The sequence below is a fragment of the Lolium perenne genome, chromosome 4, assembly GCF_019359855.2.
Source record: "Lolium perenne isolate Kyuss_39 chromosome 4, Kyuss_2.0, whole genome shotgun sequence".
NCBI classification, from domain to species: domain Eukaryota; kingdom Viridiplantae; phylum Streptophyta; class Magnoliopsida; order Poales; family Poaceae; genus Lolium; species Lolium perenne.
In genome coordinates, this window is record NC_067247.2 from 311,205,476 (window position 1) to 311,233,024 (window position 27,549).

Genomic DNA, 27,549 nt, shown 5'->3' on the forward strand with positions numbered 1-27,549 from the left:
CATGCTCTTACATCGATAGGAAACATGATGATGAGGGTCTATATGCATTGGGTTTGCTAAAACTATATGGTCAATCATTCAGATAGGATCTAGCTTATACCCTCCCCTTAGCAATGCAAATATTTTTGGCAATTGGCAAAATGGGGTAGAGGTTAAGTTTAGGAGTCTTATCCGGGTGGGAGCGTTAGCCGTCATATGGCCGTTCTGGCTATGTAGAAATTACAAGGTTTTTAATGAAAAAAAATTCTTCTCTTATGCAGGTAATTTACCGATCTATGGCTATGCCCCATTTATGGTCGCCGCTTCAGCGCTTGGAGGACCGTGACCTCTTTATGGAGGTGTCTACAAGATTGGAGAATTCGACCAACGAGTTTATTATCCAACATGGGTGGCTGCATAGTCTGAGGATAGCGGCTCCTTCACCATGATTCGTTTGCTTTTTTTTTTAAAGAACTCTCCCTTGTGTTGAACTTTTTGTGTTTGGATTGTATCCTGGAACAGCTATGTGCATCATAGTTATGCAGAGGCTAGGTGTATTACGTCAAACTTTGAGTAATAAAGTTCCCTTTTTAGAAAATACTAGTAAGCTTTGGCGCGGCGGCACGCCGCGCCCGTGGACTTAACTTTTTTTTATGAGTTATATGTTAAGTTTGTTTCGAGAATATGCTTGTTGGTTTGTGGTGCTATTAGTTGTTCTATTTAACATTAGTTATAAGTAGTATGGTTGCATATATTAGTTGATGCCGACAATATATGTTTGTATACGGTCACATAGTGACGGAAGCTGCATCACGGAGGCATATGTACGTCAATGACCCTAATTTTCACTACTACCTCTGTCAAATACATCCAGATTTAGACAAACATCAGCTGAGTACTATTGTCATAGGCAGTTGATTCCCTGTCGGTACATGTTTTTACAGTACTATGTAGTGGGCGAAACAACATCACATTGAACTGGATTTGCTGGCGGCACTAATCTCATTGCATCTGCCATAGATAGATGGTTGTGGACTTCCTTTTGCTCCTGTTTCATCACTCATCAGCATTGGTGTCTTCTTCGTCTCATAAAATAGCTTACAACAGAGGTGCAGTAGAAAAGTCTTCATGACACATTTCAGGAATCTGAAGATATGGGGCAGGGACGCTGAAGAGCATGGAGCTCTTCCTGCCGGCGATGGAGTGGATGAGGAGCCTGCTTATGCTGCTCGTTCTCGTCAAAAATATGAGCCGCAGTCTGGGAGGTTGCTTCCAATGACAATAAGATCCATGGTGCAATTGGGATCTCTAAGGTAAATTATCCAGACCGTACAACACCAGCCTTGATATGAGATCATTATAGAATGAAATGACAGGTTATCTAAAATATTAAAAGTTGCTTGTAGGTGTATGAAACAAATAACCATAATCAATCACATGCTTAGGCATACATTACAAACTGTACAATATAGTAAAGCTTCAGGTATTGTTGGTCATTGTATTAAAATCTATTCTATTTGCAAGCAGCAAACATGTACACCACACTACTGGTAAAGAGATCTCTAACACACTCCGGTAGCAAATGAAGCAAAGAATATGACATGATTTGTAACACACAGGAGATATCAACATGTGACGAAGCTGTTCCAGCCACCATCTTGGAGCTCACAAAACTGCATGTCATGGCCTGCAAGAGAACAGATTTTACTTTTTGCAAGATGACAGTCTAGAACAGGAAATCTAGCAGTCACTGAAATGCCCTGTGCATCAATAAATAGTCTGAGATGCATGTTAAGTAGGTAGCTGACAGAAGGAACAAAAGGGAATATAAACTGCAAACTCTGATCTATACCAAACACAACTGGTGAGATTTCAATGTTTTATATTCTTGTTAAATATTCCTCAATCAACTACGAATTGAAGCAAAAAAAAATTGATATACATGGAACATGGGGAAATAAAGACATGGTGGCCAAATTGTAAAAGTAAAATAAAAATATGCAAACAGTAAAAATATGGCGACTTCCATTCTGATGTCCAAGGCGAGCATCGGCGTCATGCTCCAATGCGAAGATGGCTGAAGCCTGATAGGGAAATCAATCATCACTTGTGGAGCGACACAAATGGTAAAACAAAAACAATGACTTTGTGTACAAACGAAAATTCACCTCCTACGGATATGGGAATATTATTACTCAAAACGATTTATTGAGAGAAAATGACGGACAAATAAGCTACTTACCTAAATAAGCTCATACATGTTAGCAGAGAATGGCATATCTGTGCCGCCGCTAGACAAAACTGCCCTGGAGCAGTAGGTCAAGGGCGCGCCATAGGATAGAGGGGGAGATCCTGCTATTTACAATACAAAAGAAATCTCACTTTTATTGGAACAGAGTTACGAACCAAAGCGTAAAAAGACAAACAGCAAAATAAGCATATTTAGGATACTTGTCATCACAAAGAATCAGCATGCCTGAAGTTCACAGACAGAGTGTGCATTATCGGCACAATATACATTGAGAAAGAGTACTTGAGACGAACAATACCTACCCTCATCAGTATCAAGCCTGTCATAAGCTGCGACATGTGTAGTCTGCAATCACTTCACTGCCATCAATAATGGAATGGTGGTTATTTTGTTATTTTCCAGGTAAAAGTGAGTGAAATATTTAACATTTAGAGTTTAAATATCCTATAATGCAACAGGAAACCAATCGGATACAATTCAGCAAAAATAAGTACACTCTATCTCTGAAATAGTCAAAATGACCAATTTAGATGGATCCGAAAAGATGGATAACAATCTCGGGTACTCGGTAGAACTTACAGGGATTCAGTTATGCATAAGAGATGAATAATAGATTGACATCACCGGTATGATCCATTTTTGGTAGATGCTATGAACACGGTCAATTGTGTAGCAATTTTAGGTACGTTAGAGAAAACCACATAATTTATTGCATTAGCTAAGTTGTTGGTAGGACAAACAATTGGCTGATGTGCTAGGAATGAAGCATTAGAAAAAAGTCAGTAAATGAGTTATGGATAGCATCAACTACAGGGAGAATATGGTCAAAGGTCGGCCTTAATACCATGTTAGAGGGTATAGAAATCCATAAGACACATGCTTCTTCTTTTGTGTCAATAGGCTTTACCATTGCCCACATCAAGAACCCATTGGGTGAATGTAGCTAGGCCCGAGAGCAAATCAGATAACCAAGGCTCATTAACACAACCGGATAACCAATACCAGATAAAGGTTGTGTATAAGCACCTGCAAATAAACATGCTCATACCTGAGATAAAGAAGTAAGTACCTTAGCAAGCACACGCATACACTAACTGTGTATTTTGAATTCTTTCATATGCCTTTCAGCTGCATAATTTCAGTGAGAAGTGTTGGGTTTCCTTTTGCGAGACAACAAAAGGAAAGAAAACGCCATGGGCGTACCGGGAACTAAGATACCTCTGTTTCTAACAATGTACCAAAAACTGATATCGCCCATTGGAAATCGAACTTTCTGATACGACACATTTACAGTTGAAGATGGTGAAAAAAGGCTAAGGCGCAACCATGTTTTTGAATTAGAACTCGATATTACATGCTCCGAAAAATTACCTAGGTTTATTCTCCGTTGGTGTACCCAATCGATGCTTGTGCATCCAACTTTAAGGGCTTTTACTACTTCAGAGCCTCTACGGCCTACCATTCTATTACTATTTGTTTTTTAACCTGGTGCCGATATTTCTCAATCAAACCGCGTGTTTAAGTGCAGGTACAAACAATTTCAAGTTTGCTCTTTGCTACTCTATCGAATCCAAGTTCTTGTATGTCACATCATTTATCCTTGTGAATAGTCATGTCTCCTTATGCATGGTAAATTGGTAATCAAAGGTCATTACAGGCTGACATAATAATACACAACAATAATATATGTTGTATGTGCTCACCTAGGATTAATATCCCCAGTTGTAAGATTACAAAAAAGCAAGAGAAATGTACATTGAAATCCCAACTCGTTGTTGAACAAATCTTTAGGCACAACAACATTCACAAAAAGAAAGGACATGGAAAGACGAACTACCTGACACCATCTGAAGAAGAACCATCCTGAAAATGGAGGATAAACATAGCTAAAGGATACAGGTAAAGATGGCCCAACGGAATTAGGATCAGAGGAATGACCTATTTGCCTACACAGATCAACAAAGAATTAAATGGAAGAACCAAAAAAAGGGAACCAGTAGCAAAGGAACACACACACCATCTTCATATCCAGCAGGTCACTCATAGAGACGGATTTCAGATTCGAGCATTGATGTCAGGAGGAGGCTGAGCACGCAAGGGAGTAAGTAGGGATGGCACCCGCAGGGTATGGGTACGGGTAGAGCCATCCCATACCCGTACCCGTCGCATTCAATCTTACCCGTCACCCGTACCCATACCCGTGAACGGGTACAAGTTTTTCCCATACCCGTCACCCGGCAGGGTAAATGGGTACCCGCGGGTAAAAATACCCGCACTTACAACGTATAAAGTTGTTCAAAAATATATGAAATGAGGTAAAGCGATCCTAAATAGTGGTCTAATCCTTACTAACCTACCAGCGATTTTCAGATCAGGAAGCGTGAGGTTCAACCAAGCAATGTGAAGGCGCAGTTAGGGGAAAATTAAGTAGTTCAAAACATTACGGATGCCCACTTGTCAAATTTATATGGGTAAATGGGTACACGGGTATGGGTTGTACAATCCCATACCCGTACCCGCTCTACCCGATGGGTATGATATTTTCCCGTTTACAAAACCATGGGTAATATTTTGTCCCATACCCGTATTTCTATTGGGTTTTTACCCGGCGGGTACGCGGGTCATGGGTACCCATTGCCATCCCTAGGAGTAAGGGAGAAAACAGGGCAACCACCAATCCCCCAACTGGATTCGGTGCCATCACAGACGGCAAGAGCCGCACAACCCAGCAGCCTCGCGGACGGCAACGATTGCGCAGCCCAACAACCTCCCGGTGCTTGGGACAACACCATTGCCGCACAAATCTGGAAAATTCATGGGAGAAAACATTAGCATAGGTGGAGCTGTAAGGCGCCATCGCAAGTATTGAGGAGGCTGTCAGTGGGTGGGATACATGAGGGGATTGGGGAGTTACCCTCAGCGGCAAAAGCAGAAAACTCGCCCTGAAGATGCCCAATCAGCGATGCAGCCTTACTCTCTGAATAGCTCAGGATCGCTAATATGCGCCCCGCACATAGAGCAAGGAAGCGAAGGCGCATATACAGTAGTCAGTAGGCAGCAGCAAACGGCCGAACCAGGGATTGCCGCAGCTGCCGCTCGGGTAATCCGATATTCTGAAACGCCCTCCGCGCGGAGGAGCAACCGCCGGCGACTTTGACGCCGTAGCGGGCCGAGCGGCGTCCGTATCGACCGCAAGGACTGTGCCTGAGCATTCGAACGCCGCCCTTCGCGAAGCCTTCCGCCTGGACGACCGGCGCCCACGACTCCGCCGCCAGCGCTCGCCGCCGCTTGCTACCGTGCGGCCACGCCCTACGGCAGCGCAACGACGCTGCTCAACATGGTCATTCTGCGGCAACCACCACCGAGCGGGGGAGAGAAGGGCCCACCAGTGGCAACCGGGATTTTTCCATCAGTGCGGCTCGGCGGCGGTGAGAAGATGGGAGAGAGGAGCGGAGCGGCTAGGCACGGCGGCGGCATGATGCGTTTTTGCTGCTTTTCTTTTGTTTGGTCAAAGCGGCAGATAAGCGGTGAAGATGGGGCCCATCCACTAAGATTTGTTACTTGTAAACCGGGAGACCGGAAACTGAACATGATAAGAGACACAAAAGAAGAGGAAGAAGGGAAACTGACCGGCGAACAGCCGGTGAGATCCGATTAAAATGCCAAAGAAAAAGAAAAGAACGGGAAAAATATGTGGATATACACTACAAATTTAACCATCTACAGTGCCAAAATGATTAGTTGGCATGGTTAAGGGAGTGCTAATTTGTTCAGCTTTTATATAGGGTATAATGCATTGGGTTGGGTGTCTTCTCATGCAAATCGGGTTAGCAAGAAGTTACTAGCTGGCAGTGAGGTTCTTGGCAGTGGCAGTTTCGTTTAAAGTATATGCGCACTTGGATGGAACCATTCAAAATTATACTTGACCATCAGAATTTTGAAAAAAATAATAAGGTCAAGGGATAGTCTGCTCCTTGCGTCGTTTCCCCAAGGCGCCACCAGGGGTCTAACCCCTAGCCGCCAAGAGCCACCATGACAGCTCTCACCGCAGCCATTTCCGCCGGTGTTAGCGGCGGCCATAGCGCCGAAGGTGCTGGGATAGACGGATGTGGAGGCCACTTCACTGGGGCTGATGGGTGGGGTCAATAGAAGGATATGAGCATTGTGGCCAGGATGGCACCCCTGGTTAGGCGGCAGTGGCAACCTTCCCCACTGGTCACCGCCACGTGCGGGGACTGATGCAAGCGTATGCGGTGGCCGCGGGTCTGGGTGGCCACCCAGATCCATCGTTGACTATGGTGACATAGTTGGGGCCTAGCACAGAGATGATCTGCATGGCTCAACGGCGATCCATCTGGCTGCAATTTGGGGAAGGGAATTGCCAAGAAAACTGAGCTCCGACTTTAGTCAGGGTGGGTGATGCTAGCGTCTTTGCGCTATTAACTTGTTGAAGGCGTCTTCATTGCAGTCATCATCTAATCACTCATACGGCTCCGGGGTAAACCCTGGATCAGAGGATGGCGGCGCGTTTGGTGTTGCCCATCGTCATGGGGGCATCGTTTATGGAGGAGACAAGAGGTCGTGTGGTGAGCATATCAATCTAGAGCTTGGATGATGGCGAGTCTCGACGGTGTGGAACAACGGGGCCTCGCTGACGAAGTTCACATGATGGAATCGTGTAGCGCGGGGCTTGTCCAAAGCCGTGGCGCATCGGCGGTGCAAATATCTACCATGAAGATGGCTCTATGGTTTGATGGCGGCGATGGCTTCTCGGTCAACTACATGAGGTGCTCGTCGAGGATCTGCTAGTCCGTAGGTGTGCTCCCGTGTCGCCATAGGGTTACTCGGTGATGCCCCTGATATCTAGTTGATGTGGTGTAGTTTGTGTTTTGGGGGCACAAGGCACCGATGGTATGTTCTTCACCCACTGTCGGGTCTATAGGTGTTGCATGGTGGCTTCAGTGTTTTTATGTGTTCCCTTGCTAGGTGTTTGTTGAATAAAATATAAAGAAAGGTCGTATGCACCTTTTTGATGCAGAGGTAGGGGTCTCAACCTCCATTTCACAATAAAAAAAACTCTGTCCGAAACACAAGATATCATATGACACATTGCCAACGCATGTGCATCGTGATCTTCATGGACTGGTTAATCGAAGCTCATCTTTGGGACGAAAACTTTGAGGTCCACCTATCTTCATCTTGGGTGCATGTGGAACAAACCCTTCTTGTAGGATTTGTCTAGGTGTTGTGTATTTTCTTTGTTTAGTCATTTGTCATAGCGTTCATTGTAGGATTGTGGACGTCCTGCCGCGTGGTGATGGCCCCCAGGATTTTCTTCTTCTTTCCTGTTAGCCGATTTTATTCGGCATCGATGTCTCAGTTTGCTTAGAATTGTTGAATATTCAATAATATATGTAAGTGTGCATCAACTTATCCAAGAGTCGGGGTTCCTAGGGTGGATAAGCTAATGGAACATCCAACGCCACTCGGTACCGGGGATGAAAAACCCGAGGCCATGCCTTTGTGGTTGGAACCAACTACGACAAGATGTGACATCTCTATGCTAGGCCTTGCCTTCTTAGTAATCCTACGACATTGGTTAGTTGGATCCGCCACCCACGATCAAAATCCTTTTCCTATTCTTCAAGGCTTGATTCAACAATGTCAACGGCTCGACGCATGGGTGTACTCCCTTTTGAATGGGTTTGCTATGAAATATGGAGATTTATTATTAGGTGATTTTTTCACATGTCGTACTGGCTCAAACTTTGCGTAAAGAATACATGTGAGAGAGAGAGATAGATAGAATGTAGCACCCTTACACAACTCAATGCAAGGCCGGTGGTTTAAGTTTTCATATATATGAGTTCTTGAAGAAGTATGGATTCAAAAGGGCCAAATAAAAATTCTTAGTACCGGTGCGTAAAGATCCGGTGGCTACGAGATCTTTGAACCTCGATACCAAATAAAAAGTGAAGACCCCAAAATTCCATAATAGCAAATTTCATGCAAAGATCCACAATAAGATCATCATAAGCTTGTGAGAGAAACTTACTACAATAATATCATCCACATCGACGATGAACGAAGATCAAAATATCATTCTTGGAAGCCACAAATCTAAGAACACGGAGACTAGTATTAATTAAGACGATCATGCTAAGCTTGTGGAACCTGCTTGAGACCATAGAATGATATGTCAAGGTGACACATATGAGAGGGGATGTATGGAACTTTAAACCCATGGGTTGAGGCATGAAAACATCCTCCTTAATATTTCCATATAGAAAAGCATTTTTAATATCTAGTGATACCTTTGATCCGGATTACCAGATTGTAGTACAAAAGCTTTTTCTCTAGAGACCCTAGGTTTATCGAATTCACGGGAAGATCTCTTTTGGTGTAAGATTACTCATGTGAGGCTTTTAGTATTCGTTTAATTCCTGTCTTACCAGAACAACGTGGTTTTACGTACGGTTGTGTATCAATGATTGGAGATAGGCTTGGGCTTGACGTTTCCTCAAGCAGCTGTGTGCGTGGCAGGGGAACCTCCTCATGGGCATGCAGTGAAGGGGGCGGTGACACAAAATTAGGAGGAGGTGAACCAACGGTGGCACATGGGGAAGCATAGAAGGAGCATGGCAGTGGGATGAGGCAACATCGATAGAGGCGGCGGCGGCGTGTTGTTAGGGATTTGGGAATTGGGGATTGGAGAAGAGAGTGACCGGCCAACTGGTTTTTTCTTCCAAAGTCCTAGGCGCCATCGTGAACTCTCACCTTTATCAAGTGCAAAATTTCGGCCACACGGCTATATGCACCCTTTGACATACACGACACATTGCTCTTTGACGTGTGTATAACCAAAATACACTCAGGAAAGACCTATTTTTTACGATTTTCCCCATTATGTTTCGATTATTTCCACATCCCCATTATGCTCTTTGACATGATATTTTTATTTTGGCTTAGTGCCACAAACGCGGTTTGTAGAGAAACTCCAGCCCGCGGGCCCTGCGCACGCGGTCTAGCTACCCCCTAGATTCTCCGAACAAAGGTTTTTCCATTGATTTTTCTATTGTTTTATGTTTTCTTAGTTCGTAGGAACATTTATATAGACATATCAGCAGCCACATGCAAGTTTTGGGGTGATTGCTACCCTTCGAAGCATGTTTTCAGGGGAAACTCCAGCCTACAGGCCCTTCGCGGTCTACCCCTCTTAGATTGTCCGAACGACGGTTTTCCAAGGAATTTTCTATGGTTTTGTGTTTGCTTAGCTCATAGAAACATTTAAAACGAAAGGTGTGCCTTATTTCTCACATGATTCCCCCGATTTGTCCCGAAGTGGTATTTCCCCACTCTAAGTCGAGAACCGAGCTAGGTTATGAGCAAAGGCATGTCCTAGTTTGCCGGAACGAGCCCATATTGCGCACAGGCGCTTTTCTTGGGACATGAAGCAGCGTTGTCTTTCGGTGTTTTCCTATCCTAGCAACAAAAAACTAGTTTTCCATTTTCTGAGTGTTGAAATGGTTTTTTTTTCTTGAACCAGCTCTAAGGGGCCGAATCTACGATCGAGCGAAACCTGTACACAAACATAGAAGATCACCTACGCACGGCGTTCCACATACCCTCTGCGCACGCTAGCTTTCTGGGAATCCATGGAATTTTCTACCGTGTCGTGTCGATTTCGCTGGAATCGGGCCGGGTTTGGACTTTGCGCCAACTTTTCCTTGCTCCATATTTTTTGGAAAAAATATTTTTAGATCCGCAACATATCATTTTATATGTGGTTCTGTTTTGATTTCATGCGTTTCCGAACCGATGCCCCGTTGCCCCCGTTCTGGCCAAACGGTGTGCCCCGTGGGTCCCATTTGAGCACAACTAATTCAAGAAAATTATAAAAATGTGAAACCTTTAAGATGCTTTTATTTTATGTGACCTAAGTTGCAACAGAAAAATCAAACTTGGAATATGATAGTTATTCTAAAACTAAAATTCACAAAATGAGGTACCACCTATGGAGTTTTATAGCTTTCAGAGTAAGTGAGCTAGGTTATGAGCAAATGAATGACATAGCTGGACGGAAGGAGCCCATATTGCGCACAGGCCTGTGCCTTGGGACGGGAGGCAAGCATTGCCTTTATGTGTTTCTATTTTCTGAGTACTGAAACGGGTTTTTCTTTTCTGAAAAAGCTCCAAGGGGCTCAATCTACGGTTGAGCAGAACCTATGCACAAAGATAGAAGGCCAGCTACACACCGTGTTCCACCTGCTGCACGCGCTAGTTTTCTGTTAATCCTCCTGTCCAGGGTGTTAGACAAACGTCACGTGGCACTTTACTTTGCCGATTGCCAAGATATTGCACTCGGCAGAGTCACCTTTGCCATGTTTGTTGTTTTGCCGAGTGCATTTTGTAGATTTTACCGTGCATTTTTTCTGTGCCGCGTCTCTATACTCGGCAAAGACCAAAATTCTAAGCAAAGATTCATTTTCCGGTAGTGGAGAACAAGGTGAAGGATATTTTTATCCAAGATAAATGATGCGTAATCTACCGATTGATTCTCCATCACCATAGGCGTTGTAGATGTTTCGGTGATGATTATTTTTATTCTTGTCTTGTATTTTTTTATTTTCAGTTGGTACTTTTGAATTTGTGCGGGTGTGTATATCTTAGTTATGAAGGAGGCAGATGTAATGCTCAAGTCTTTTTAGTAATAAAACGTTCTTTACAACTATGAGCTCAGGTACGAAAATAGGAAGCACTAGGAATCACATGAATGAGAGGAGGTGCGATCGATGTCTAGAGCTGAAATTGGAGCCGGGGAAGCAACCCGAGTTAGAGCATCTCTAACAGAGCCCGTAAATCCCGCCGGAACCGAACTTTTCCGACGGATTTACGGGTTCGAACCGAAACGCGCGCAGATCAGAGCCCGAATACATGGGCCGGCCCGAATCGAAAGTTCAGGGGCACGAGAAACTGCCCGCACGGCCCTATTAAAAGGGTTCGCGGAGGGGAGTTCGGTTCGCAAACCCTACTCCCCTCCGCCGTTCGTGTCCCTCTGCCGCCGCCAGTCGCCAATCTCCGATGAGCAATCCACGCGCAAGCAGCCACAGATCCCCCCTCCCCCCGCCTCCTCGCTATGGCCTCCCATGGAGGTTCCGACGGCCGTGCAGCGGGATTGGGCGGCGGCGAGCCGCGTCCGCCCGTCTTCCTCACCGAGGCGGAGCGGCGCAAGTGGAAGAGGAGCGAGGGCGCACGCAAGAGGAGCGCTCGCCGCTGGACGAACTGGGGGCTCACGCCCCCAGGGAAGCTCGCGCACTTCGCCAACCAAGGCGAGGGCTCCTCCTCCAGGCAGTCTAGCCGCGCACCGCGGCTGCCCGTGGCGGCGAGCAGCGAGGAGGACTACGTCGTCCCCGCTCGGTCGCCTACCTTCTCCGCCAGGGACTACGTCCACGGCAGCGACGAGGAGGAGGCCATCATGGCGCAGACCTTCGCCATCAGCGCGGCGGAGGCGATGGCGTGCTTCCGCCGGGAGGAGGTCGACGCCGTCCGCCAGGTTAGGGAGTACGAGGCGGCCCGCCGGGAGGCCCGCGTCCGCCAAGTAAAGTTCGAAATAGTCGAGCTTGACAAGGACGATGCGTGAAGACTTCCACGCCGCCGACCATCTCCACCAGCACCGGCACCGCTGTGCGTGCCATAGCTCGAAATAGGCCGCATTTTGCTTATTAGCTAGGTTAAGGTTGCCGGTGTACCAATATTTATGTCAATTGCAAGAACTATGTAAGTATCGATGCTCAATCGGAGCATCTATGTCATCTATAAACTATGATCATCGCCTCAAATTACCCGCGCCAATTCGAATTCCTCTTTTCTGTTTCATTTTACGAGTTCTGTTCTGCGCCACTGTGAATTTCATCAGAACTCGCGTTTTCGGTGAACTGAACCCGGTGTTTTCAGTTTGCGTTTTTTTGGGCTCTACTAGAAAGTTGGCAGCAGCCAGCCAGGCATGATCGCAGGTTGTAGCAGCAAGATCGATGATGATGCAGCACGTTGAGTCCCTCGGCGGCTTCCACGGCCACGACCAACCAAATCACCCACCTGTGCTTACCGATGCATCGGCCATCACGTAGTACGCTAGATAACATAACTAGAAACAAAAACAAAAACAGATGGCAACCTTTTGCAGCATATGCTACTTTATTAACAGCAATTAACCACTGCTGATGCCACCGCCCAGCACGTTAGCTGGTCGCCATTTCATACGATTCTCGATGGGCTACCGCCAATTATGAATCCATGCCATGACAAAAGGCTGCTTTATCTCGGCAGGATTTATGATTAGCTAACATTATCTCTTCTTCTGAAACTTGCATAAACGTGGGTTAGGGAGTGATCAAATGAGATTATGCCAAAGCATATACATCTGCTTTTTGGGCTAGCTGTTCGGTTTCAGAAGAGACATGAGTGATCATGTTGGCAAACTGGAAGAAGATGTTGTCTCATCTGTCGATTCTTGCCGTAGCGCTGTCTGTAAACGGAATGGGAGGGGTGGCCGAATTAGGTATAGAACATTTATCCTGGTCTTTGATTTCAGAATATAGATAGGATTCGATCGGGTGAACACTATAAGAGTGACAGTTTGTATGTAAAGAATTACAAAGGGGTTTAATTCCAGTAGGAGTACTATACTCTTGGCCTATTCTGGAATTCAGGCTGGCAGAATCATAATGCAGACACAAATGCATGAAACTCACTGTATTCGTAGAGGGTAGATGTATGTTGAGTATACTGCACTCTGCAGTATAAACTTTTTTTTTGGCAAATTATATTGAGCGCACGTGAAATTTGTATTCCCACATAGCGAACGTGTTGTGAGCCGTCGATTTTTTTCGAGTGCACACAAAATTTGTGTCATATTTTTACAGAAGGAAAGCAACAATTTACAAGATTACAGCTTCAACTGACTGCTAAGAATCAGTTTAGCACACCACTGACTCCACACCTAAAACCCTAGGCCTACTCTCAGCACCAGCCGGTTCTATCTCCCTCCAACTCTTGCACTTTTCCAGAGTTTTATCTCATTACGGATGCAATCATTCAGTTGCATAACATCACACTGATTCCTCCTATTCCCAAACTGTGAATTTTATGCGTGCGGTGGATGGCAATTATATAAAAGCAACTTCTACGTGGCAAAGTTGTCGGGCCGGCCATATATTTTTTCCTGGAAACTATCGGTTGGAGTTGCGCGACCAAAGCAGACGTTAGCACCAGATTGGGCACTTCATTTTGGCTAGGAACTGCAGTGTAATTCAATGTAAGCACTCCCTTCGTCCACGAGTAATTGTACTTCTAACTTTTGTGTTAAGTCAAGCTTTTTTGAATTTGGCCAATTTTATGTAAAAGAGTAGCAACATGTGATATCAGTTTTACGAGGGAGTATGCAGAATGTACTCTCTCCGTTTTTATTTAGTTAATGTTTTGGTTTGGTCAAAGTAAATTTATAAAGTTTGACTTTGGCTAAACCTATAATGCAAAGTAGGGAACGGAGGGATATCTAAGGATAGTTATGACCTACTCCTCCCCATGTATAGAGCTTTAATTAATGCTACACATTATTGAATGAGTTCCCCAAATATATGGAAATGTCCGGGTGTATAGGTCTGGCGCGTGTCCTTAGATCATCAATGTGACAAATATAATATACTACGTAAATTGTACAACATAAAACTATACCATTAAAAAGTGTAACCCCTAAGGTTACTAATGATAAATATTTTGTAATATACCTCTTATATTAAATTGGTCAAATTGATAATCCAGGGATACACACAAAACCAATACGTTAGGGCGGAGGGTGTACCTCTGTTCTATATCAGAAGTCAAATCTTGTAGAATTTAACCAAAAAATAAAGAATTACAGCAACATCTACTATATTAAATAAGTACATTATGGAAATATATTTAACGGTTGATCTATTAAAATATATTTTCTATTTTAGATGTTCATATTTTTGTTTACTAGGAAACAAACCCGTGCGTTGCACCGGGATAAAAATTTGCATCATAAAAGCGCACGAGTATGCTACTATAGGTTGATTTTAATTGAATAGTTATCGGCTCATAGAGAATTTCACTAATAAAATGAGTTTTTGTATTGAAGGAATAATTCCCAAAAAAATTAGGGCCACTGTCCTGCCGTCCCTCCACGCACACATTGTAATGCATGTCAAATCTTATGTTTAAAAGGTGTCAATGATGATAATACACGTTATGGAGAATTAATGCAGGGCTGAATAAATCATGAAAATATACAAAAGCAAGTGACTTCATAGCTTCTTCCAAAATATTCCGAGATTGTTACTGTCCTCATGTGTAAAGATCGCATAAGCTAAGCAAGCTAACAAGTGTTCTATATCTTCCAATTGACATCAAATACTAACATCTTTGAAACATCTTTCCTCTGCTTTGCCAAGAACTCTTCGTTTTGACGATGTAGTATTGTTTGTGTTTCTCTCACCTGTACAGGCTTTCTTTGTCTCACATTTAAGGTAGATGTATCAACTGCCTGTTCTGTTGCGATATATGTCAGGTTCACCATCCCAATTGATTCTTTACATGGTTTGATGCATTTCAAATCATGATTAACTGTAACTTGTTTTATTCTAGTTTTCTTTTTCTCTGAGAAATTATTTGCATATCTCTCCCTATCTTGTGCACATCTTTTCGTCCTTTGCTCTAGCTCTTTTGTTTTCTTTTGATAGGCTTTACGACGTTTTTCCATCAGAACTTCCTGTTTTGTTGCAATATATGCCGGGTTCACCATCGCAATTGATTCTTTACATGTCGTGATGCGCTTCAGTTCACGATTAGTTGTGACTTGTTCTATTTTAGCTTTCTTCTTTTCTGGATGCATATTTGCATATCTTTGTCTAATCTTGTGCACATCTTTTTATCCTTTGCTCCGGCGCTTTTGTTTTCTTTTGTTGATAAGCTTCACGACGTTTTTCAAGCATTTTCTCCTTTTCCTCTTCCGTCCATCTTTTTATCCTTCGATCTACATCTTCTGTTTTCTTTTGATGACAGGCTTCACGACGTTTTTTCAGTTTTTCGTGCTTTTCTTCATTGGTCATTTGTGCATACCGCTCTCTACATTCCGTCCTTCTCTTTTCTTTGGCATCCATGATTTGATACTACGAACCAAATGCCTTGCATGCATCAGAGTTTGTCATTTCAAATGAAGCCAACATGCGAGTAAATAAAGGGAATATTTTACACCATAATCTTCTTGCATACTTTAGTAAACAAAGTACATCTTAAACCTGTGAAGCCACCGAGTATTGGCATATATATAACACCGTAATATGGAAAAATTAAAACGAAGACCGAGCTACACGTAACCCTTTATTTGCAAACACTCCAAATTCATATTTTAAAGTTTCAAAAAATCGAAAACAAAATTCTAGACATAGCTAATGACTACAATTGTCTAAAAATCCAAAACATAATACTGGTTAGTGTATGTGTACCTTTGGTGGAGCACGGGAGAACGGATTTCAGGGTAAATTGGCAAACGAAACAGCGTCAATGTCCTAGCACAGGCGGGACGACGAGATGTTCCGGCGAAATCGTCCGACAAGATGATAGGATTGTGTTGAACACTGGCGGCACGGCGATATTGGATGCCAATTGAGCTCGTGCTCGAGTCCTTTTAAAACAGGCATCGTCTCTATTCCCATGTAGTATTCGTGTAGGACACGTTCAATATTTGTTTAGAACAAGACACGTCCAGATTCATATGTAGTATTTGAGTAGGACACGGTAGAGGAATCGTGATCCTGATGTTTTCTGAAAATGTTTCGCTCTGAAACTGTCTGGACGTGACACCACCAACAGGCAGCCGCCGTGCCGTATGGCCCTGCTGCTTGCCTCGCGCTTATTGAACTCTGACAGCGTACGCACGCGCACGCGCACACGGCAAGCCAGCCCGCCTCTGTTTTTCTTCCGCGCGACTCGATCCCCGCGCACGCCGCGCTCGCCTCCATTTTCATGCACGCGCGCTGGTCGCCTTGAACCCAGCATCAGCTTCAACAGCAAAGCTAGCTAGTTGTCATGCCGCCGCTCTATTCCTCAACATCTTGATCTAGCGGTCTGCGTTGGCCACTAAGATCCGCGACACTACAGGGCATTGGGCCGTCGGCTGCAGCTTGGCGGACTCGGCCGGGGCGCGCTCGCTGCTCTGTTTGGTCTCCTCGCCTAGGCCTTCTGCGTCGGGCGTGCAGAATATGTATCGGAGTCTCGGAGCAAAGTTCGTGTTCGCATAGTGAGGATCGGAGGGACGACGGATAATCAGGCCGGAGTATAGGAGGAGGACGGGAGGGTGGCTCCAGCCTCGCCGGAGGAGGAGGTGATCCGAGCTCGAAGGAAACGACGACGGAAGCAACAACCCAGTCCGTACGGACGGACGACGAACGAAACCGGCTCCGCTGGATTCCTTCATGCTTGGAAACGGCCAAGGAGGCAGATGATAAGGTCGTTCAGGGCTCGGCCAAGGAGGCAGATGAATGGGATCGTTCGTCCGCACACCATGCCCGTTGAAAGAAAAGGTGAGAAAGACTCGGTTTGATCTGTTTGGTTTTGGATGGGTGAAGAACTCTCTCAACGATTGGCGATCGGTTGAAGGACTTCCTACACAAGGATCACGACCACGACCGATGAAAACGTACTTCGGGTTGGACCAAAGCGCAAACTGACGGACCGAACCAAGAAAACGTTAGCTCCTTTATTATTAGGTATAGATAAGCATAAAGAACGTTAACTTTTGACTAAATCTAGATGGCTTATATTTTGGAACCAGAGAAACTCATTCTCTGCAAACTGTACTCCTACCCATGTACGGAGCTTTAGTTGATGCTGCTCATCACTGAATGCGGATTCCAAAGCATATTAAGAATGTTCTTCAACTAAGCTTGTGAACTGGCTCACATACGAAACCTAGTTTAAACCAAGATGACGACCACAAGCGGCCAAGAAAACATATCATACATCCTGTCAACATCAAGACCATTTTTCTTTTGGTTCAGGCGAAAAAAGAAAACATCAGAACCATTTTTAGTCGCTGGGTTTCGTCGTAGGCTTAGTCACCCAAATTAAGTAGGAGCCAAGAAAAACGGAGCATTTCTCTAACGCTCAGTTGCCCACCACTAAGCACACCTCCAACCAAATTTCGTTTGTGACGAAAGCAGCGGCCGCAACAAGACAGGGTAACACTTTTGGGCGTGCGACCGATCCCAAGTGCAATTATTGCTCACCTCACCGGAGGACCGGTCACTGTCGCCGGCCGGCCACGCTATGGCAAGATCTATCCCAGCGCAAGCTCTTGCAAGTGCTACTTGCTGCCCCACGGTCCGGATCCATCGTTGCGTCCCTCCCTCGTCTGCTTCTCCGTCGCCAGCTGTGCGACCGCTAGAGCTCGGTGCGCCGCCGCGTTCTCTAGCAGGCGCCATCGCAACTTCTCATTCGCGGTATCCTCGGCCTTTTTGAGCGTCTCGAGGGAGTCGACTAACGCCCTCTGCTCCGCTGCCCTTTCCTCTCCAGAGTAGGCACATCAGGGTCATCAGATGACCATGAGATGTCGGAAGAGTCCTCCTCTGCGGTGGCCGCCTCCCTGCAGCGCTTCATCTCGGCGTCGAACGCCGCGTGGGCCGCCCGCTCCACCTTTGCTTCTTGCTCCGCGTCAGCTAGGAACTTCGCATCCCTGGCCGCGTCGAGGACGTTGTCGCTGCTTTCGTCGTCCTCCAACTCCTCGTCGGAGCTCTCGACTAGGAGAGGTGGAGTCGGAGGTGGAGGCGCGGTAGCCTGGCCGCGGTCGGCACTGCTCATGGTAAGAGTGGAGGTTGTGCGGCGGCTAGGGTTTTGTGCGGGAGGAGATGAGATGCGCGCACCCCTGTTTATATAGGCCGGAGGCAGGCGACGGCCACGGCACGCGTGGCATCGCCATTACTTCGTGCGTAGAGGTAGGCTATCACGCGAGGCATCGTCATTAATGTGGCCGCAGACTGCTGAAGCGACGCCTCGGCGCCAGTACTGGCGCACCTAAGAAGACGCATCGAGCCTTGGTCACTGCCAGGTAGGTCCGACGAAATGTCCACTAGACTGAGCGGACAATCGGTGCGTCCGCGCAGCGTCCGCAGAGACGCACCCAAGACGTATTTTTTTTGGCTAGGTTTGCGTCGCCGCGGACAGTCTGAATATAGACGCATTTTCAATCCGCGTGGACGCAAACGGTCGCTGCATCGGTTCTTGTTGAAGTTGCTACATCAGGCTGTCTCCGGATTGTAGAAACATCACGGTATTCTTTGTGGATTCCAAACTTCTTTTTAATATAAAGAGTGCATCGAGGTGATACAATCTACGAATCCACACCCGGACTCTGTACAACATCGGTGAACTCAGCCACCAACCAAAACAGTGTGGTGAAGAAGAGATGAAAGAAGAAGAACTCACGAGGCTCATGTGCAGAAAAACAAGAAACATCCTAGTGGTTAAATGAGTAGATTATACGCCACACTGGGTAAAAATATCCTTTGCCACTTGCTTCAACCGCGAGCAAATCTCTATAAATAGGACGCAATGTTTTGGTTTCTAGAGAGTAGACCGCAAGCTGAAAAAGTGAGTACAATTGAAAATATTCTACAAGAGAAAAATTTATCATAAAAATCTTGTCATTTCTACGTAGCCATAACAACCATAGTAATTAGTAAGGCAATCGCTCCAACCCCGTATGAGGATCATATCACTGTAATCTATAACGTGCAATCAATTATCAACAATATTAGTAGTGTGGTTTGTGGTGGATACAAGATCGATGCCACTTGGATGACTAACCATACAGACCATGTAAACTTACGTTGGAACAATAAGTGTTTTGTATTCTCGTCTTTGACAGATGCAACACTTCGTACTTCCTTACCTGTTGTGTTTAGCAAGGTTTTTTGTGTCTAGGATAACACCATGACGAAGATAGCATGCAAAGACTTTTATTTTAAGCGGCACATTCATATTCTAAATTTTCTTATTATTGATGACTTGCGCGTTAGAATAGACTCACTGAGAATTTACAGTTTTCATGTAGATTTCATGAACTCCTGGTAACTTCGAGAAAGTTTGACAGGAGCCAACTACTCTAGTAGAGTGTGCCATGATGCAATCTGTGTACCGCTGAGATCCCACCTAAAAGACGTGTTAGGTTGGGAAGTTCCCATCACCTCTGTAATTATATCACTTTCGTTACATGCTATAGTGTATAAAGTTGGATATTACTCTAACCACAACAAAAGGTAACACCCGGACTATAGAGAGGATCTCCAAAAGCAAATCATCCAAGAAGAAAACAATGCACACACATTGTCACAGCCCGATCGAAGATCTTAGGTACGATTTGCACTTGGAGAAAGTTGGAGTTTCCAAAACAATGTCTTCGAAAAGGCCATTGACATGTACATCCAACAAATGCTAGATCTTGGGTTTTCACCCTAGAAAACACGACTCGGTACTCTGGGAAGACTGATACGTCTCAAACGTATCTATAAATTTTTGATGCTCGATGCTTGTTTTACACGAATTCATATATGTTTTGCTCATACTTCGTTGCATTTTTATATATTTTTTGGCACTAACCTATTAACAAGATGTCACAGTGTCAGTTCCCTATTTTCTGCTGTTTTTGTATTTCAGAAAAGTTGTACATGAAATATTTTCGGAATTGGACGAAACAAAAGCCGAAGTCAATATTTTACCGTAACGAAGACATAGTCCAGAGGGGAGTCAAAGGGGGGCAGCAGGGCGGCCACACCTGCCCTAGGCGCGGCCTGGCCCGCGCCTAGGGGTGGTGTGGGCCACCCTGGTCTCCACCGACATCGCCCCTCCGCCTATTTAATCACAATCTTGGGAAAACCCTGAATACCCGAGCCTCCATCCACGAAAAGTTCTATCGCGTCCGCCATTGCAGAACCCATCTCGGGGGGTTCTGAAGCTCTTCCCGGCATCCTGATGGAGGGGGAAATCATCGCTGAAGGCATCTACGTCGCCATGCCCGCCTCTGAAGTGATGCGTGAATAGTTTATCCCTGGACGATGGATCCATAGCAGTAGCTGGATGGTTGTCTTCTCCAATTTGTGCCTAATGTTTAGATCTTGTGAGCTGCCCTACATGATCAAGATCATCCTTATGTAATCCTACATGTTGTAATTGCTGGAATCCGATGAATATTGTATACTATGTTGAGGTCGATTATATATTCATGTCATATGTTATTTGTGATCTTGCATGCTCTCCGTTGCTAGTAGATACTCTGACCAAGTAGATGCTTGTGACTCGAAGAGGGGGTGTTTATGCTCGATAGTAGGTGCATGCTTCTAGTTTTCTGAAAAAGTGACAATAACTTCTAAGATTGTAGATGTGTTGTTGCTACTAGGGACAAAACAACAATATTTTATCCAAGGGTAATTCTATTATTTACTTTACACACATTGCTTAATGCGATAATCTGTTGCTTGCAACTTAACTGAAAGGGGTTCGGACGATAACCGGAGGTGGATTATTAGTCATAGACGCAGTTGGATTACGGTCTATCTAATATGTTGTAATGCCCAAATGAATCTCATAGTAATCATCTTGTCATGTATGGTCGATATTCTGTCAATTGTCCAGCTGTAATTTGTTCACCCAGCATGCTATTTATCTTTATGGAGAGACACCTCTAGAGAACTGTGGATCCCGGTTCTTTCCTTTACACTGATAAATTCAACCACTACAATCCTGCTATGTTACTTACTGCAAAGCTCTGTTCTCTTTATTTACTGCAAACATCTCTTTCCACTCGATACGTCTAATCCTTTGTGTTTAGTAAACCAGTGAGACTGACAACCTCACTGTAAGTTGGGGCAAAGTACTTTGGTTGTGTTGTGTGCGGGTTCCACCTTGTTGCTGACGCCGGTGGTTCCACCTTGTTGCTGATGCCGGTAGTACACCTTGCCACTAGTCAGCTAGCAACACCTTCAGAAGTCATGCCTTTCTCCTACTGGTCGATTAAACCTTGGTTTTGTACTGAGGGAAACTTGCTGCTGTGCTCATCACACCTTCCTCTTGGGGTTTCCCAACCGCTTCCACAACAACCGCCACCAAGATTGTCTGGCGCCATCACCGGAGCACCATCAAGATTTTCTAGCGCCGTTGCCGAGGAGAAAGAGGATTTCTGCAAGGGGAGTCTCTCATCTCCAATATCTTTACTTTGTTATAGTTTTGCTTAGTTTATTCCATGGTCACTTTCCATGTTGATTTTTCTTGTTTTTATTTTCACTAGTTAGGCTTAATGGAAAACAACAACAAAAATTAGAGAACTTTATAGTATTTATCTTGAGTTAGGACATGAAGTTTTCGAAGAGAAAATTAAAAAACCCTATGTAACTTTATTTGCATGTTAATGGAAATGTTATTAGTACGAATTCTTTGAACACCATTATTGCTAATGCTATGGAAAAGTCTAAGCTTGGGGAAGCTAGTTTTCATGAAAATGATCTTTTTACTTTCCCCGCTTTAGAGGAGAAAATTTGCTATGATGATTACAATGATGAATATGATATTATCAGTCCACCTACTATTGAGGAGAAAATTAATTAGGATTACAATATGTCGCCTATATCTGATGATTATGATGATGAGAATAATAATGATAGCTACTTTGTTTAATTTTCTCCCACTACAATTAATAAGAATGACTCATGATAATGATGTTTTATGTGGAGAGTAATAATTATTTTGTTCATGTTGCTCATGATAAGAATGTTTTATGTGATAGTTATATTGTTAATTTTATTCATGATGCTACTGAAAACTATTATGAGAGAGAGAAATATGGTTGTAGAAGTTTTCATGGTACTAAAACACCTCTCTATTTGCTGAAAGTTTTGAAGTTACTCTTGTTTTATCTTCTTATTTTTGTCACTTTATTCTTTGTGAATCTATTTGTGTACAAGATTCCTATGCATAGGAATTGGATTAGACTTAAATGTGTTTTGAATTTGCTTCTTGATGCTTCCTCACTTGACAATACTTGATGCTAGCTTTTTTCTGCGCCTAGCTGAAAGGCGTTAAAAAAGCACTCTTGGAAGATAACCCATATTTTATTACTGTAATTTTTTTTTGAGTCTTGGAAGTTATTACCTCTATAATAACCTCTCTTTATTATTTTTATTTCGTTTTTTATGCCAAGAATAGCCTCTATTTAGAAGAAAGTAAGATTTGGGGAAGTTACTGTCCTGAAAACAGATTTTGTGTTGTTACCATAAAAATTCGAAAACATAGCCAGAGCGAAATTTTAAGCTGTTATTTTTTATGCATATGATTGATACGTCTCCAACGTATCTATAATTTCTGATGTTCCAAGCTAGTTTTATGAAAATACCTACATGTTTTGCTCACACTTTATAATGATTTTATGCATTTCCCGGAACTAACCTATTAACAAGATGCCGAAGTGTCAGTTCCTGTTTTCTGCTGTTTTTGGTTCCAGAAAGGTTGTTCGGGCAATATTCTCGGAATTCGACGAAACGAAAGCCAAACATCTTATTTTACCGAGACGGACCAGAGCACCGAAGGGGAGATGGAGAGGAGGCCCCGGCCCCCCAGACCACAGGGCGGCGCGGCCTAGGAGGGGGGCACGCCCAGGTGTGGTGTGGGCCCCCCAGGCACCCCCTTGCGCCGCCTCTTCGCCTATAAAATCCCTCGCGACGTAAAAACCCTACAGCAATCGACGAAACTCCAGAAAGACTCCAGGGGCGCCGCCGCCATTGCGAAACTCCGTTTCGGGGGACAGAATCTCTGTTCCGGCACGCCGCCGGGACGGGGAAGTGCCCCCGGAAGCCATCTCCATCGACGCCACCGCCTCCATCATGCTCCGTGAGTAGTTCCTCCATGGACTACGGGGTCTAGCTGTAGCTAGTTGGTACTCTCTCTCCCATGTACTTCAATACAATGATCTCATGAGCTGCCTTACATGATTGAGATTCATCTGATGTAATCGGTGTTGTGTTAGTTGGGATCCGATGAATTGTTACATTATGATTAGTCTATCTATATAAGTTTGTGAAGTTATTGTTGCTGCAATCTTGTTGTGTTTAATGCTTGTCACTAGTGCACGAGTGGCATGATCTTAGATTTAAGCTCTATAATTATTGCTTAGATTGTATCTACAAGTTGTTTGCACATGTCTATGTCCGGAACCCGAGGCCCCGTGAGTGACAAAGAATCGGGATAACTGGAGGGGAAGGCTTAGATATGAGGATCACATGTTTTCACCAAGTGTTAATGCTTTGCTCCGGTGCTCTATTAAAAGGAGTACCTTAATTACCAGTAGATTCCCTTGAGGCCCGGCTGCCACCGGCTGGTAGGACAAAAGATGTTATGCAAGTTTCTCATTGCGAGCACGTATGACTATATATGGAAAACATGCCTACATGATTAATAATCTTGATGTTCTGTCTTAATGTTATTTCAATCCTATCAATTGCCCAACTGTAATTTGTTCACCCAACACTTGTCACTTTTTATTGGAGAGTTACCACTAGTGAAGATAGCTGGGAACCCCGGTCCATCTTTCATCATCATATACTCGTTCCGCTGTGACATTGGAAGTAGTATCAACTATTTTCTGGTGCCATTGCCTATGTGTTACTGCTACTGCTGCCGTGTTACTATTACTATTGCTCTCATATTACCGCTGCTTTCACATCACCCCTGTTACTAGTGCTTTTTCAGGTGCAGCTGAATTGACAACTTAGTTGTTAAGACTTATAAGTATTCTTTACCTCCCCTTGTGTCGAATCAATAAATTTGAGTTTTACTTCCCTCGAAGACTGTTGCGATCCCCTATACTTGTGGGTTATCAAGACTATTTTCTGGCGCCGTTTCCGGGGAGGCATAGCTCTACTCATAAGTTCACCTGGGGAGTACACTCTACCTCTCTCTCTGTTTTTATTTTATTTTATTTTGTTTTGCTTAGTTTACTTTTGTCTAGTTTATTTGTGCTTAGTTTATTTCTGTATAGTATTATTTTGCTTAGTTTACTTTTGTCTAGTTTATTTTTGTCTTGTTTTATTTTTCTTATATACCTAAAAATCCATAAAAATTTGAAAAACCGAAAAATTAAAAACTGTTGTTATGGAAGAACGCATAACCATGTTGGAGCTTATATAATTATATAATAATTATAGAGAATCAAGAAAGGGTGAAGTCATGAGTGTTGTGTTAAAAAATTGAATATAATTGCTAAAATCTTGCTTAAACGCCATGATATAAACTGTTGCTCTCAACAGGATACTAAACATCTTAAATTCCAATGTGGCTTTAGTGAAGAAGTTTTAATTATGAACTACAATTGGAATAACTATATTCACCTTGGGTTCGAAGAGGTAGAACAATTTGTCTTATTTATGGGAGCCTCTGAGATAGAATCCTTCATGTCTAAAAATTATGAAACTTGTGTTGCTTGTAAGGACCTTAAAGATTATGTCTCTTCTATCCTTAATTTTTGCATAGAAAGTTACAGCTATAATCCTTATATTATTTATTATAAATAGAGACTCATTAATGCACAAGAATGCACTCACAATTTGCAGGAACCTGTGGAAGAAGAAATTGATGAACCTAAAAGCTCATTGGATGAAAAAGAGGAGGAAATTGATGAACCTGAAAGCTCATTGGATGAAAAAGAAGAGGAGAGTGATGAAAAAAAGGAGGAAGAATGGATTAGCTACCCATGCCAACCTTCTAATGAGAGTAACTCTTTATCTCTTACACTATTTGATTGTCCTCCATGCTTACCGAAGGAGGATGAATGTTATGTTCCTGTGGATTCTCTTGAAATAGTACCTATGAGTAAAACATGTGAGAATAATTATGCTACTGTTATCTATGATAATCCATGCTACTTTGATAAATCTTATGATAATGCTTTGCTTGTGCCTGATATCGAAATGCATGGTACTAAAGAATTTTGTTTAGCAAATGTTTATGATAAAGCTCTAGATGATGGAAAATGGGATTGGAGAGGTCTTGACTTTATCTAGGAGTCCCATATCTCTTGAGAATGATCAATCATCTTGTTATATTATTGATAAAAGTGGGTTTGAAAGTTTTAATCCCACTATTTTTGAGCTTGATAAAAATTATATGTTTGTGGATCATGAAAAGCATGCTTTATGTGATAGTTATATTGTTGAGTATGTTCATGAAGCTACTGAAAATTATTATGAGAGAGGAAAATATGGTTGTAGAAATTTTCATGGTACTAAAACAATTCTTTATATGCTGAAAATTCTGAAGTTACTCTTGTTTTATCTTCTTATGCTTGTCACTTTGATCTTCATGAATTTATTTGTGTACAAGATTCCTATGCATAGGAAGTGGGTTAGACTTAAATGTGTTTTGAACTTGCTTTTGATGCTCTCTTTGCTTCAACTCTCATCCTTATGTGAGCATCATTAAAATTGATGAGCCCATCTTAATGGCTATAAAGAAAGCACTTCTTGGGAGATAACCCATGTTTTTATTTTGCTACTGTTTTGTTGTGTCTTGGAAGTTGTTACTACTGTAGCAACCTCTCCTTATCTTTATTTTATTGCATTGTTGTGCCAAGTAAAGTCTCTAATAGAAGGTTGATACTAGATTTGGATTTCTGCACAGAAACAGATTTCTATCTGTCACGAATTTGAGTAGGTCTCTCTATAGGAAACTCAAAAAAACCTGCCAATTTTCATTCGTGTTCCTAAGATATGTACGCAACTTTCATTAGTTTTGAGTTTTCTTATTTGAGCAACGGAACTACCTCTAAAAAATTCGTCTTTACTGGCTGTTCTGTTTTGACAGATTCTCTCTCTGTTTTTTGCATTGTCTCTTGTGGACTTTAAGTAAGGATTTCTAGACGTGGAGAGCTTTAGCTAATGTTTAGTTGAGTTCTTGCAATGTGTCACTACAGGACTAAAGTGGATTAATATTTTTTTGAGTACTAACCCCTCTAATGAAGTTTATGAGAAGTTTGGTGTGAAGGAAGTTTTCAAGGGTCAAGAGAGGAGGATCATATATGATCAAGAAGAGTGAAAAGTCTAAGCTTGGGGATGCCCATGTGGTTCATCCCTGCATATTTTAAGAAGACTCAAGCGTCTAAGCTTGGTGATGCCCAAGGCATCCCCTTCTTCATCGACAACTTATCAGGTCACCTCTAGTGAAACTATATTTTTATTCGGTCACATCTTATGTGCTTTACTTGGAGCATCTGTGTGCTTTTATTTTTGTTTGTGTTTCAATAAATTCGGATCCTAGCAATCCTTGTGTGGGAGAGAGACACGCTCCGCTTTTTCATATGAACACTTGTGTTCTTCGTTTTTCATATTCATGACAAAAGTTAAAAGCTGCTGCACTTATTGCTATTTGGTTGGAAACAGAAAATGCTTCATATTTTCTTGAATAATTTGATACTTGGCAATTGTTTTGAGCTCTCAAGTAGATCATGTTTAAGCTCTTGCATCATGTTGTTTAAACCTATTAATGGAGAACTACCGTAGAGCTTGTTGAAATTTGGTTTGCATGATTGGTCTCTCTAAGGTCTAGATGTTTTCTGGTAAAAGTGTTTGAGCAATAAGGAAGACAGTGTAGAGTCTTATAATGCTTGCAATATGTTCTTATGTAAGTTTTGTTGTACCAGTTCATACTTGTGTTTGCTTCAAACAACCTTGCTAGCCAAAGCCTTGTACTGAGAGGGAATGCTTCTCGTGCATCCAAAACCTTGAGCCAAAACTTATGCCATGTGTGTCCACCATAACTACCTACTATGTGGTATTTCTCTGCCATTCCAAGTAAATACTTCATGTGCTACCTTTAAACAATTCAAAAGTTATTATCTCTTATTTGTGTCAATGTTTTATAGCTCATGAGGAAGTATGTGGTGTTTTATCTTTCAATCTTGTTGGGCAGACTTTCACCAATGGACTAGTGGCTCATCCGCTTATCCAATAATTTTGCAAAAAGAGCTGGCAACGGGGTTCCCAGCCCCAATTAATTAACTTTCATTAATAATTCTCTTCACATGTTTTGCCTTGATTCATCAATAAGCAACTTAATTTTGCAAATAGACACTCCTTCATGGTATGTGAAATGTTGGAAGGCACCCGAGGATTCGGTTAGCCATGGCTTGTGTAAGCAAAAGGTTGGGAGGAGTGTCATCCATAAATAAAAACTAAAGTACATGTGTAAACAAAATAGAAGAG

The 27,549-nt window shown here is 43.2% G+C and overlaps 1 long non-coding RNA gene across 3 annotated transcripts; it reads right to left on the reverse strand.

Annotated features, from left to right (window-relative positions):
* Positions 1-1,382: 1,382 nt before the first annotated feature.
* Positions 1,383-4,330, reverse strand: LOC127296114 (uncharacterized). Of its 3 annotated transcripts, none has more exons than XR_007848274.1 (3): positions 4,068-4,330; positions 2,222-3,256; positions 1,383-2,063 (listed from the first exon to the last, which is right to left on the reverse strand). It is a non-coding gene; the product is annotated as an uncharacterized lncRNA (long non-coding RNA). The 3 variants fall into 3 exon arrangements; XR_007848276.1 differs by having other exon boundaries at positions 2,222-2,589; positions 3,075-4,330; XR_007848275.1 differs by having other exon boundaries at positions 2,222-2,331; positions 2,533-4,330.
* Positions 4,331-27,549: the final 23,219 nt, after the last annotated feature.